The 10,591-nt window shown below is 39.3% G+C and overlaps 1 pseudogene; it reads left to right on the top strand.

Moving 5' to 3' along the window:
- Positions 1-8,790: 8,790 nt before the first annotated feature.
- On the top strand, positions 8,791-9,408 carry LOC127206446 (60S ribosomal protein L13-like; annotated as a pseudogene).
- Positions 9,409-10,591: the final 1,183 nt, after the last annotated feature.

Below are 10,591 nucleotides of genomic sequence, written 5' to 3'. Positions count from 1 at the left end.
TTGTCAACTGCATAATTGAGATGATTGGGCTCTGCTATTCTGCCTTCCCTGTGCTGCTCAATACCGAAAAGCTCTTCAAGCTTTTTTGAACATAGGCCATCAATTTCTCCTCCTGTGCAGCTTCCAGTTGACACAGTCTGAAGAGATCCTCAGAAAAGTGGGTATTCACAGGGCCCTCACTCTCATCAATAACTCATTACAGCCATGGTCAGCAAAGCCAACTGGTCGGGACTTACAAGATGGGAAGCAAAGATGGGCCGGAGATGAAGAGGGCACCACAGAACACCTTAAGTGGTACCAATGTCCATCTGGACCAACCTTGACTTTCCATCTCTCATTTTCATTTCCCACATACTGAACTCACTTTGGCCCTGTTTTAATGCCTCATTCTGTCACACTAGCCTAGGGCCTGGAGCAACTTTCTAATTAAGATCACTTCCATTAATCATACACCAATGTATGTGCTAATACAATTCTTCTTTTGTGTAAAAAGCAATTTTTTTCTCAAGATGTTAAGATTAAATTAGGGGGAATTTTTACAATTTCATGTGATTACTCAAACCCCAAAGCCTACTAATACCAAGGAAAATAGGAAACCTTATTATATGATTTGATTATGAGATGAGGCATGTGATCACCAAAATAGTCATCATAATGTTAAATAGAATCTACCAGCAGGTTAGCAATTTATAAGAACAAGAATAAGATCAACTGATAGCCACATCAAAATAAACACTATATTGTTTTTCATAAAATGTGTACTGTAAAATTATAATGAAACATAAGTTCATTTTCACAAAGTGGCATAAAGATACACCAGAAATTAAAGAGGATTAATATTGTTATGGACTAAAGTAATGATCCATGTGTATGAATATCTTTTGTCTTATGATACTATAGTCACCTCTGGCTCTGTGTGCAGTCTCATGAGTGCCCTTGACAAATTATACAGGGACAAACTTAACAGTAGCAAAGGCTTAGGAAAGTTCTTCTGCATTTTTGTTTGCCCTTGTTTCCTTCTGCCTTCACCATCTGACTATTCTAAGGTTAGGCCCCAGGGGATGAGATGCATGGAGGTCAATGCTATTTTCCTAGCCAGTGCTAAAGACACTGGAAGGCATCAGTGCCCTGTTGCCCTGCTGTTAGCCAATTGCCTCACCCATCTCTCTTTAAACCCACAAACCCACATCATCAAACCCACAGACGCGTGAGTAATAATAAACAGTCATTGCCACGTGTCACTTAGGTTTTAAAGTTCTTACATGACATTTTTGTGGCAATAGATATCTGCAACTTTGAAGAATTATTTAATAGAACTTTGAGTTTAATAGAACACCAGACAATAGAATTCATAATGCTTAAATTTAGTCTCGAAATCTGTCAGTACAAAATTCTCTTCTACAGCTACATAGTAACATATTATGAAACTTCTGAGGAAAAAATATTAATTTAGAATGTTCCTTAAATGTCACTTTACCATATTGAGCAAGCAAACATGCCTCTGAAAATTATTCAACTCCTCTCCTTTTCGTTCTCTCCTTCTCCCCCTCCCAAGCAAATAGATCGTCAAAGAAAGAGAAAATGGTCTGAGGGAATATGAAGAGTCCTCCCGGAAGTTTCTCAAAGAGGGAAGGAAACCCTAAACCCAGACCTACTCCGCTTCAATTGCACTCAATGTTTTTAGATCTGGACAAATTCAAGACTGGCCATGACATGTTCCTAGGAACAAGGCTGAAGATGTGCATACCACACCAACTTAAAGAAAGAAGGCTTGTCAGACTCTCCCTAAACAAAAGCTTCTTAAACAACAGTATTATATTTAATACCCAGGACTGTTTTGCACCTGAATTCCAAAATTGAAGATACTCAAAGCCAAAAAGCCAGGCCTCCAGAGTGCCCTGCTTAACATCTGCTGTCAACTCGGCAATGCCTAGAACCATTGTGGGGGAGTCTCGGCCAAGGAATTTCCAGACCAGCTTGGCCTGTGCCTGGGTCTGAAAGAGATAATCTTCATTGATGATTGATGTGGAGGACCCAGCCCACTGTAGGTGGTATCAGCCTTAGGCAAGTGTCCCTGAGCTACCTAAGAGAGCTAGCTCCTATGCATGAGCAAGCCAATAAGCCAACAAACAGTTTCTCCATGATTTCTGTTTCAGTTGCTGCTTGAGTTTCTGACCTGAAGAATCTCAATGATAGATTATGAGCTAAATATATAAACTAAATAAACCTTTTCATCCCCCATGTTGCTTATGTCATAGTATTTATTACAGAAACAGAAATCATACCATACAAGTTCAGTACACTGTCAGACCACATTACAGAAATGTACCTGAGGGCAGGCAGTTTCTTAGACCTTGAAATGTAACTTTAACTTGAATTGCTATATTGTGCTTTGGAACTGTAGGTGTCTCACATGTCTTCTTGGCCAGGACCTACAATGAATAAAGGTATATTTCCTCTGAACATAAGAAGGATGCTGTGGTTGCTCCATCTATTCTAATCTGCCTGGAAATGAAGCCTCAAGAACCTCAAGATCCCATGCCGATCATGATCTGAGGCTCAAAGTCCCTCCCTCCATTAACAATCAGAGTGCACTGACATGGGATTGCTTCTCTGTGTGAAGAATTCAATGCTGTGGCCTTCCTTTACCATCTTAGGAACCAAGACCAAAAATGAGTTTGATCCATGAACCAAAATAAAAGCTAGAGGAGAAAAGAAATGTGAACCTTTGAATTCATAGTCCAGTGTTCTTTCCACAAATGATAACTGATATTCAGTCGTGAAGAAACAATACAATACACCAGGCTAACATGGCATTCTCCTGTGGAAAGGGAGGGTTGTTTCTGAGTCATAGGCATTCACCTGATAGCCACTCATTGTAGCCATCCTGCAAGTTATTTGACTGTGTTCTCCAAAGTCCATGTGTTATAAGCCTAGCATCCACATGGCACCTTTAAGAGTGGGTGGCTAATGAAAAGTCTTTAGGCCATTTCATTGTGCCCTTGGGGAGTCTATTATAACCCCACCCTCTTCCTCTTCTTTCTGGCCATAATGTAAATGGGCTTCTTTTTCATACATTCTTACCACAATCCTCATCCCAAAGCAACATCATCACCTGGCCATGCAGTGTCAGATAAAATAAACCTTTTCTCTTTAGAAGTTGTTGCCTCTGTTACTTTCTTAAATAAATGAAAAGCTAACTGATACATTTCTAAAATCTCTCTCTCTCTCTCCCTCTCTCTTTCTAACTTACCGTAACCTATTTCTTTCCTCCCTGTATTTCTTCTCCCTTGCCGTCAACTCTTTCTTAACAGTATCACATAGGAGTTGCAGGTATGATTCAGAACTTTAAACTGGGAACTTCATTACTGAAAAATTTATTCATGTGGGTCGCACCAATACATTTCAAACTTTAAAAAGAAAACCTCAAAGGCTCACAAAGAAAACGTGCAAGAATTTTATGCTAAATGCTAGATGTCTGAGCTTCCCCAGCTTTGGATATATCGCATAGAATTTAGGGGATGATGTGAATTATGTAACATGCAAATTTTTGAATATGCAAATTTATAAGCCTTTCTTGTTAGGCAAAGTTAATGCACATAAAAAGATATAAAGTGAATAAGAACAATATTTAAAGAACTCTTTATGCATGCCCATATGAATTTCTTACATATTTTAAGTACCATATTCTACTATTCTTGCAAAAATGTTTTCATGTAGGCCTATCTTATATTTAAGCCATTTGTATGACATCAGTGGGATGAATGACTAGCAATCCCTACAAATCTGCCTCCCTTTCCCTCAGAAAACAATGAATAAACAACTGGGGGGGGGTGCCAAAGTTACTAAAGGAATATACTATATAACATCCAGGTTGCAACATGAATTCTGTAGAGCACTAAGACCGGGAAAGCCACATGGGAAAGGTCACTACCGCCACCCACCACCCACCACCACAGTCATCTCTCAGTCATGTTACTTCTCCCTGAAGTCACGTGTGGGCATCATTAACATCACTTATAAGTGATGAACCTTCAAGGAAACCATAGCCTCTCAGTATACTGTGCCCTGCCAAACATGACCCTTAAGCCTATCATCTCATGAAAATTTGTCCCTAATGAACACTGTAAAATATATAAGATAATCAATTAAAGGAATGGGGGATATAAAAAGCAAGGAAAGAAGATGCCACAAGAAGAACACAATAATTCTCTAGACATCAACACCAAAGATATGAAAAATTATGAATTTTTGAAAGGAAATTCAAAATAGTGTTCTTTGGAAAATTCAATGAGATAAAAGAGAACACAAATAGGAATTCAATGAATCCAGAATGACAATTCATGATCTGAAGGGGAAATTCAACACAGACCCAAACAAAAATTGTGACAGTGAAGAATTTAACCAATGAACCAAAAACTCAGCTGAGAGCTTCAAGCAGAAGAAAGAACCCATGAACTTGAAAATATCCTGAAATGAGCCATTCAGAGAAGGATAATAATAAATGAGAGAGCCTGCAGAACCTTGGAGGTACCACCCAGTGAATAAGTATTGAGATTATGGTCATTCCAGAAACAGACAAGACAAAGACAGAAAGGTTAATTAATGAAACTAGCTACTGAAAATTTGCCACGTGTGAAAGTGATGCAGATATCAAGATCTACAAAGCTCAAGACCTCACCATATATATGACCAGAGTCTTCTCCAGGGTATACAAGGACAAAAGTGTCAAGAGGAAAAGACCAAGAGAGAAGACTAAACATCCAAAGTCCCAATCAGGACAGAAAGAGACACCTCAGCCCAGCCTTATAGGCCAGGGGACAACTGAGTGATATCCTCAAGGTGCTAAAAGCAGAAACAGCCAGCTAAGAATCCAGTGTATGTCAAAGCTGTCCTTGAAACATCAAAGCCTTTTACAAACAAAAGCTGTGGGAACTTATCACCACAATGGAAGAAATGATTAAGGGATTTCTTGAAGTAAAAAAAAAAATAATTACTTTCATAAATACATAAGTATAAGCCTTATTAATAAAGGTAAATACATAAACCAGAACAGGCCAAAACTCGAAAGACCGTGCATGTATATACCATACACATCTATAGTATAAAAAAGGAAGCTTGTAAGCTTATAGGAATAATGTCTACATCACAAAAATAGAAAGAGCCAGACGCGGTGGCTCATGCTTAAAAATATCAGAACTCAGGAGTGAAAACTTCACTGCAAGTTTGAGGCTAGAATGTTCTACATAACAAGAATGTCTCAGAAAGAAAGGAACAGGAGAGAGGGAGAGGGGAAGACAGAGGCGAAAGATACCAAATAAATTGTCTGACATTGTTTCAAGGAACTCAAAAGTAAAAACAAAGTAAACTCCCAATGGAAAAAATGAAGGAAACTATAACCAGAACAGAAATATATCAAACTGGGGACCTAAAATAATAGAAATAAACAAGTGCTGGTGAGATTGCCCAGTGGTTAGAGTGCTGGCATTGCATGTGCAATGCCCAGAGGACAACCCCAAGCACCTCAAAAGAAAGCAAGATGTGAACTAAGTTACATAAACAGAATGAATGTTGAAAACTACATAATTAAAAGGAGTCCAGGACAGCCAGGGATACAAGAGAAACCCTGTCTCAAAAAACAAAACAAACAAAAAATAAAAAACAACAACAACAAATTCCAATGACCGCATAAAAATGGGACCAATTCTAAAGCAAACATGAAACTCAGATGAGTTCAAAATAGTCAAATCCACCAGTGAGAAAAACAGAGTTGAAACCAGCACACTTCCTCAGGCACAGATATCCTGTTCATAACTGTGGCATGAGAATGGTGGCATAGACCCATGGAGCCCCCAGAATAACCTGGAAATAAATTCAAACACACCATTAACTAACTTTTGACAAGAGGGTAAAGAGGACACAGTGGGGAAGGAAAGCCCCTTCAGTGGATCGTGGAGGGAAGACTGAATTTTCACATGCAAGAGAAAGAACTTGGACCTTTATCTTATACCAGACACAAATGTCAGCTCACAATGGGTAAAAAACGGAAATGTAAGGTCAGAAATTATAAAAACTCTTAGATGTGGACAAAGAAAGACCTCTGTGCATCGGCTTTGAAATGACTTTTGGATATCACACCAAAAGCTCAAACCACAGAAGATAAAATGAGTGAATGGGACTACATTGAGCTAAAAGGGAACCTGAGCCAAGCAAAGGGAAAAAGAAGAGAAAGTGGAAACAACAGCCTATGGGTTGGGGAAAACTGTTTGCACTCTGTCATCAGATAAGTGTGTGATAAAGAACACACAGAAGTCAGTAACTGAAAAAAATAACACAAATTATAAGAGGAAAGAGATCTCAATGTGCATTTCTCAAAAGAAGACAACTGTGGACAAAGGTATATGAAAGGGTTTCAAAATCCTCAATCATCAGAGAATTGCAAGGAATAATTATGAGAGAGAATGAAAACACATCATTCATCTAAAGCAAACAAACAAAGACAGCATGGAGGCCAGAGTGATGGCTCAGCAGGCAAAGGCACAGGTTGCCAAGCCTGGTGGCTTGACTCTATCTCTTCAGAACCACACGGAGTAAGAAAAGAACTGATTCTTGCAAGTTGTTCTCTGATCTCTACACGTGTGGGTGTGTGTGTACACACACACACACACACACACACACACAATGTGAACATTTTATTATTACTACTAGCAGGTTGAGCCTAGAAGACACTACGTTAAGTGAGGTGAAAAAAGCAGATACAAAAAGAAAAATATGTATGATCTCATAGGTAAAATGTGCAAAATACAAAATTAGAAATCAGAGTAGAAGTTAATAGAGAATCAGTGTGGAGAGAAAGTAGGGTGATGTAAATCAGAAGACACACGATGGACCTTACATAGAAGGAACATTCTGGATATCTGCTACACAGTTGGAGGGCGTCAGGTAATAAAATTTGCTGTGTGTATAATTCATAGCAAAGCAGCAGATTTTACCTACAACAAAGAGGAGATGATGAATAAGTTAGCCCGTTTTCCTACAGCAGCCTTTGTACCACGTCTGTGTTCTGTGGTGTTCCATTGTATATTTTTAAGTACACAATAATTTGTATTAAATATTCAATCATTTTGTTATATCCTGACACTTTCAATATGACTTTTTCCCCTTGAGAGGAAACTTTGATGTATAACATACAACTTTAATTTTTATCAAGAAAATGCAAGAAAAAAAAATTATAACATACTGATGGTGATCCTCCCCCCTTCTTAACCCAAACAGCATCACTGCATTACCAGGAAAAATGTAATTTCCTTGTGGTCAGTGCAGCAGAATAAGTTTCTATTCTTAACAGTCTTCAGACACAACCCAAGTCTCCCGGCCTCATCGCGGGCTTGCACTGCAAACACTCCATGTCTTGGAACACACCCAAACCTATCACAATTTCACGAGTGATTTGTCCTACTGATAACGGCTCGCTGATTAGAACAATCCACAGTGGAATCGTTTAGGAGCTAGTTGCTTGTTCTAATAATTTGAAGTACACTTTTGCTTAATATCATAGGAGCACTGGAGCTCCTTGAAGGTTCCTATGGCCAGTGTCAACTCAGAAATCATGCATTCGGGCCCCTTCCCTCAAAGCTGGAAGATAGCCTGACCCTCCCCGAACCAGGCTTTCTAAAGACACAATATATATTTTCATTTTGTTTTTCAGAGCATGTTCCCAATTTTCACTTTCAATAGGAATATTTTTAGAGACCTAGGAAAGCAAAATGTCTTGAAAATGTCTACAAAACTTCTCTTAGCTTCTTTCCAAATGTCATGATTTTTTGGAAAAGACCACACCAAGTGGTAAAGAGATGGACAAGACTGCAAACAGTTTTAAATCTCTTTGGAGATGTTCCATGTACCACATTACATATGAACTGAGAAATGAAACATCTGTGACTAATACAGAATTGAGTCTGTCTTAAATTATAATTAACAGCAATGAGAAAATGTTGCCTGTTCACTTCTTCAGAGAATCAAGTCATGTTTTTACCATTAAAAAGCTTGAGCCAATGATTATTATTTGTATAATTGCTCAGCCCAGCACCCTTCCAAATTGCAGCACAAGACAACAGAATACGAAGAAAGAAAACTCTTACCACAATTTAATAAAGCCTTCAAAAATTAGGGATTTTTCCAGGGCCTTAAGCTTTCCATAATATTTAATTTGTAGCACCTCTTTTTTTTTTGGCCAATATCAAATATTCATATCATCCTTTTCTTTGTATTAAATGCTGTTGTTGATAGGACTCATGCATTTAGATTTAGAAAATATATAGTCCCAATTTTTCTCCCGACAAAATTTCTAACAAGAGGATGTTACAAAGGAGAACAGAATACATTCAGTTTCTTTGGGGACCCACACTGAGGGCTTCAACCTGTGCTTAAGGTAGGGAAAATGAGTTCCTCAAACATGGGTGCTTCATCACATGCGTCGGCATCAGAGATCCCAGTGCCTCCCCAGTCTTTCCTTTAAATAACGTAGTATACATCCATGCTGCCAACAGATCTTGCATCATGGGCCCCATAGCTTCTCCTTTCTCGCTTTCAAGTTATAATTGGTTTCTCAGTCTATCTTCAGGCTCACCTTCCCCTTTGGAGATCCCTTCCATACTTGACAACATAGCTTTGTTTAAGCATTCTGTTCTTTTCCACAGAACTACCATCGTCACTCTAAAGTCTCACCTGTCTTCATCTTTCTTCATCTGCGCTGTTGTTTAGCTTCTTAAGAAAATGGTACTGGCAGCCATGGCTCCCAGACAGAACGGCATGATACTAAAGCCTCACTTCCACAAGGATTGGCAGCAGCAAGTGGACACTTGGTTCAACCAGCCACCACACAAGATATGCAGACCCAAGACCTGGCAGATGAAAACACATCCCACACCCAGTCCCATTGGGCCCATAGTGTGATGCCCTACACTTAGATACCACACCAAGGTCTGTGCTGGCAGGGGCTTTAGCCCAGAAGAAATCTGTACGACTAGTATCCATAAGTAAAAAGCTCACAACATTGGCATCTCTGTAGACCCAAGAAGATGAAACAAACCCACTGAGTCACTAGAGGCTGGTGTGCAGTGCCTAAAGGGGTACAGATCCAAGCCCATACTTTTCCCCAGAAAGCCTTCTGCTCCAAAGAAGGGAAATAGTTCTGCTGAGGAACTTAAACTGACCATCCAGCTAACAGTACCTGTGATACCCATCAGGAATGTCTACAAAAAGGAGAAAGCCAGAGTCATCACAGAAGAAAAGAACTTCAAGGCTTTTGACAGTCTTGGAATGGCTAGGGCTAACGCCCGGCTCTTTGGCATCCGAGCAAAAAGAGCAAAGGAAGCTGCAAAGCATGATGCTGAAAAGAAATGGTAATGCGCTGTTGGAATGTGGCAATAAATTTTCCATAAAGGAAAAGAAAATGTTACTGCATCTCTCCAGCTGAGCAAGTAACTCTGAAGAAAGGTGGCCACTATCTCTTCTTCACTCATATGACTGATGATGTCTTGCATGTGTGTACAGATCTAAGAAGAAAGACTTTGAAGTATTTAAGAATAAGCCAAAACCAGTCTGCCTGTGGTTAATAGCTATGTCTAGTGTACTATTAGTGATCTATTATGGTGACTACTTTCATGAAGAAACTTAGGTTCTGAGATGTTAAGCAACTTGCTTAAGGTCACTATTAGTAGCTATGTCTAGTACAAATGTATAGTGTTAACTTGTAGCTTTAAATATTTAAATGAGAATAACTTTAAATGGCCTTAAAATTTGCAAGCTCTTCAAATTATTCTGATAACTGCCAACCTGGTTATTTGTAATTATATAGCTCGCCTCTAACACTCAGGCATACAGCATTCTGCTTGCCATGCCTCTTCCTCCAATGCTATTGCTTCGGTCGGCTTTTCTTGGCAGGCTCTGTAGTTACCTCCTCGACGGCTCTGTATAGTGGCCACTCTTGTCTAGTGCTTGGCTGAGAGCAGGGAGGTTTATTTTGCTCATTATTTCAGAGGGTTCCGTCCATGCACATCCGGTCTCACCCACATTGGTGAAACATGGAAGAAGGAATGTGTAGAAGAAGCCTCATGGTAGACAGGAAGCAAAGAAAAAAAAGGGACTACAGAAGAGGCATAACCACCAAGGGCTCCTCAGACCTACTTTCTCCAGCTATGACCCCTGTCCTAAAGTGTCTACTGATTCTAAAACAGTACCACTAGCTGAGGACCACATACTCAACACACAAGCCTATGGGAGACATTTCAAATTCTAATTGTTAACATCTTGCAATGTGAATCTTAGCACTGGTCAAGGAATTCACCCTTTTTGCAACTGCTTCTTGTACCTACATCTGGATATTTGAGATTATTTAGCTGTTTTTCCTGGGAAAAGGGATTCCTGCACAGGCTTTCTCAAGTTGCTGAATCTCAATATATCAGCATCATAATGCATGGAGCAATGGATTAACAACAGGGTTTCTCAAGGAGTTACCAATGTCAATAAAAAGCCCAGATACCTACAATAGAACATAGATAGAGTATGTTGTTAAAACAAACAAAGGCTG

The sequence above is a fragment of the Acomys russatus genome, chromosome 23 (assembly GCF_903995435.1).
Source record: "Acomys russatus chromosome 23, mAcoRus1.1, whole genome shotgun sequence".
Lineage (NCBI taxonomy): Eukaryota > Metazoa > Chordata > Mammalia > Rodentia > Muridae > Acomys > Acomys russatus.
Note: the sequence above shows the minus strand (reverse complement) of the source record. Positions and strands in the feature narration are given on the sequence as shown.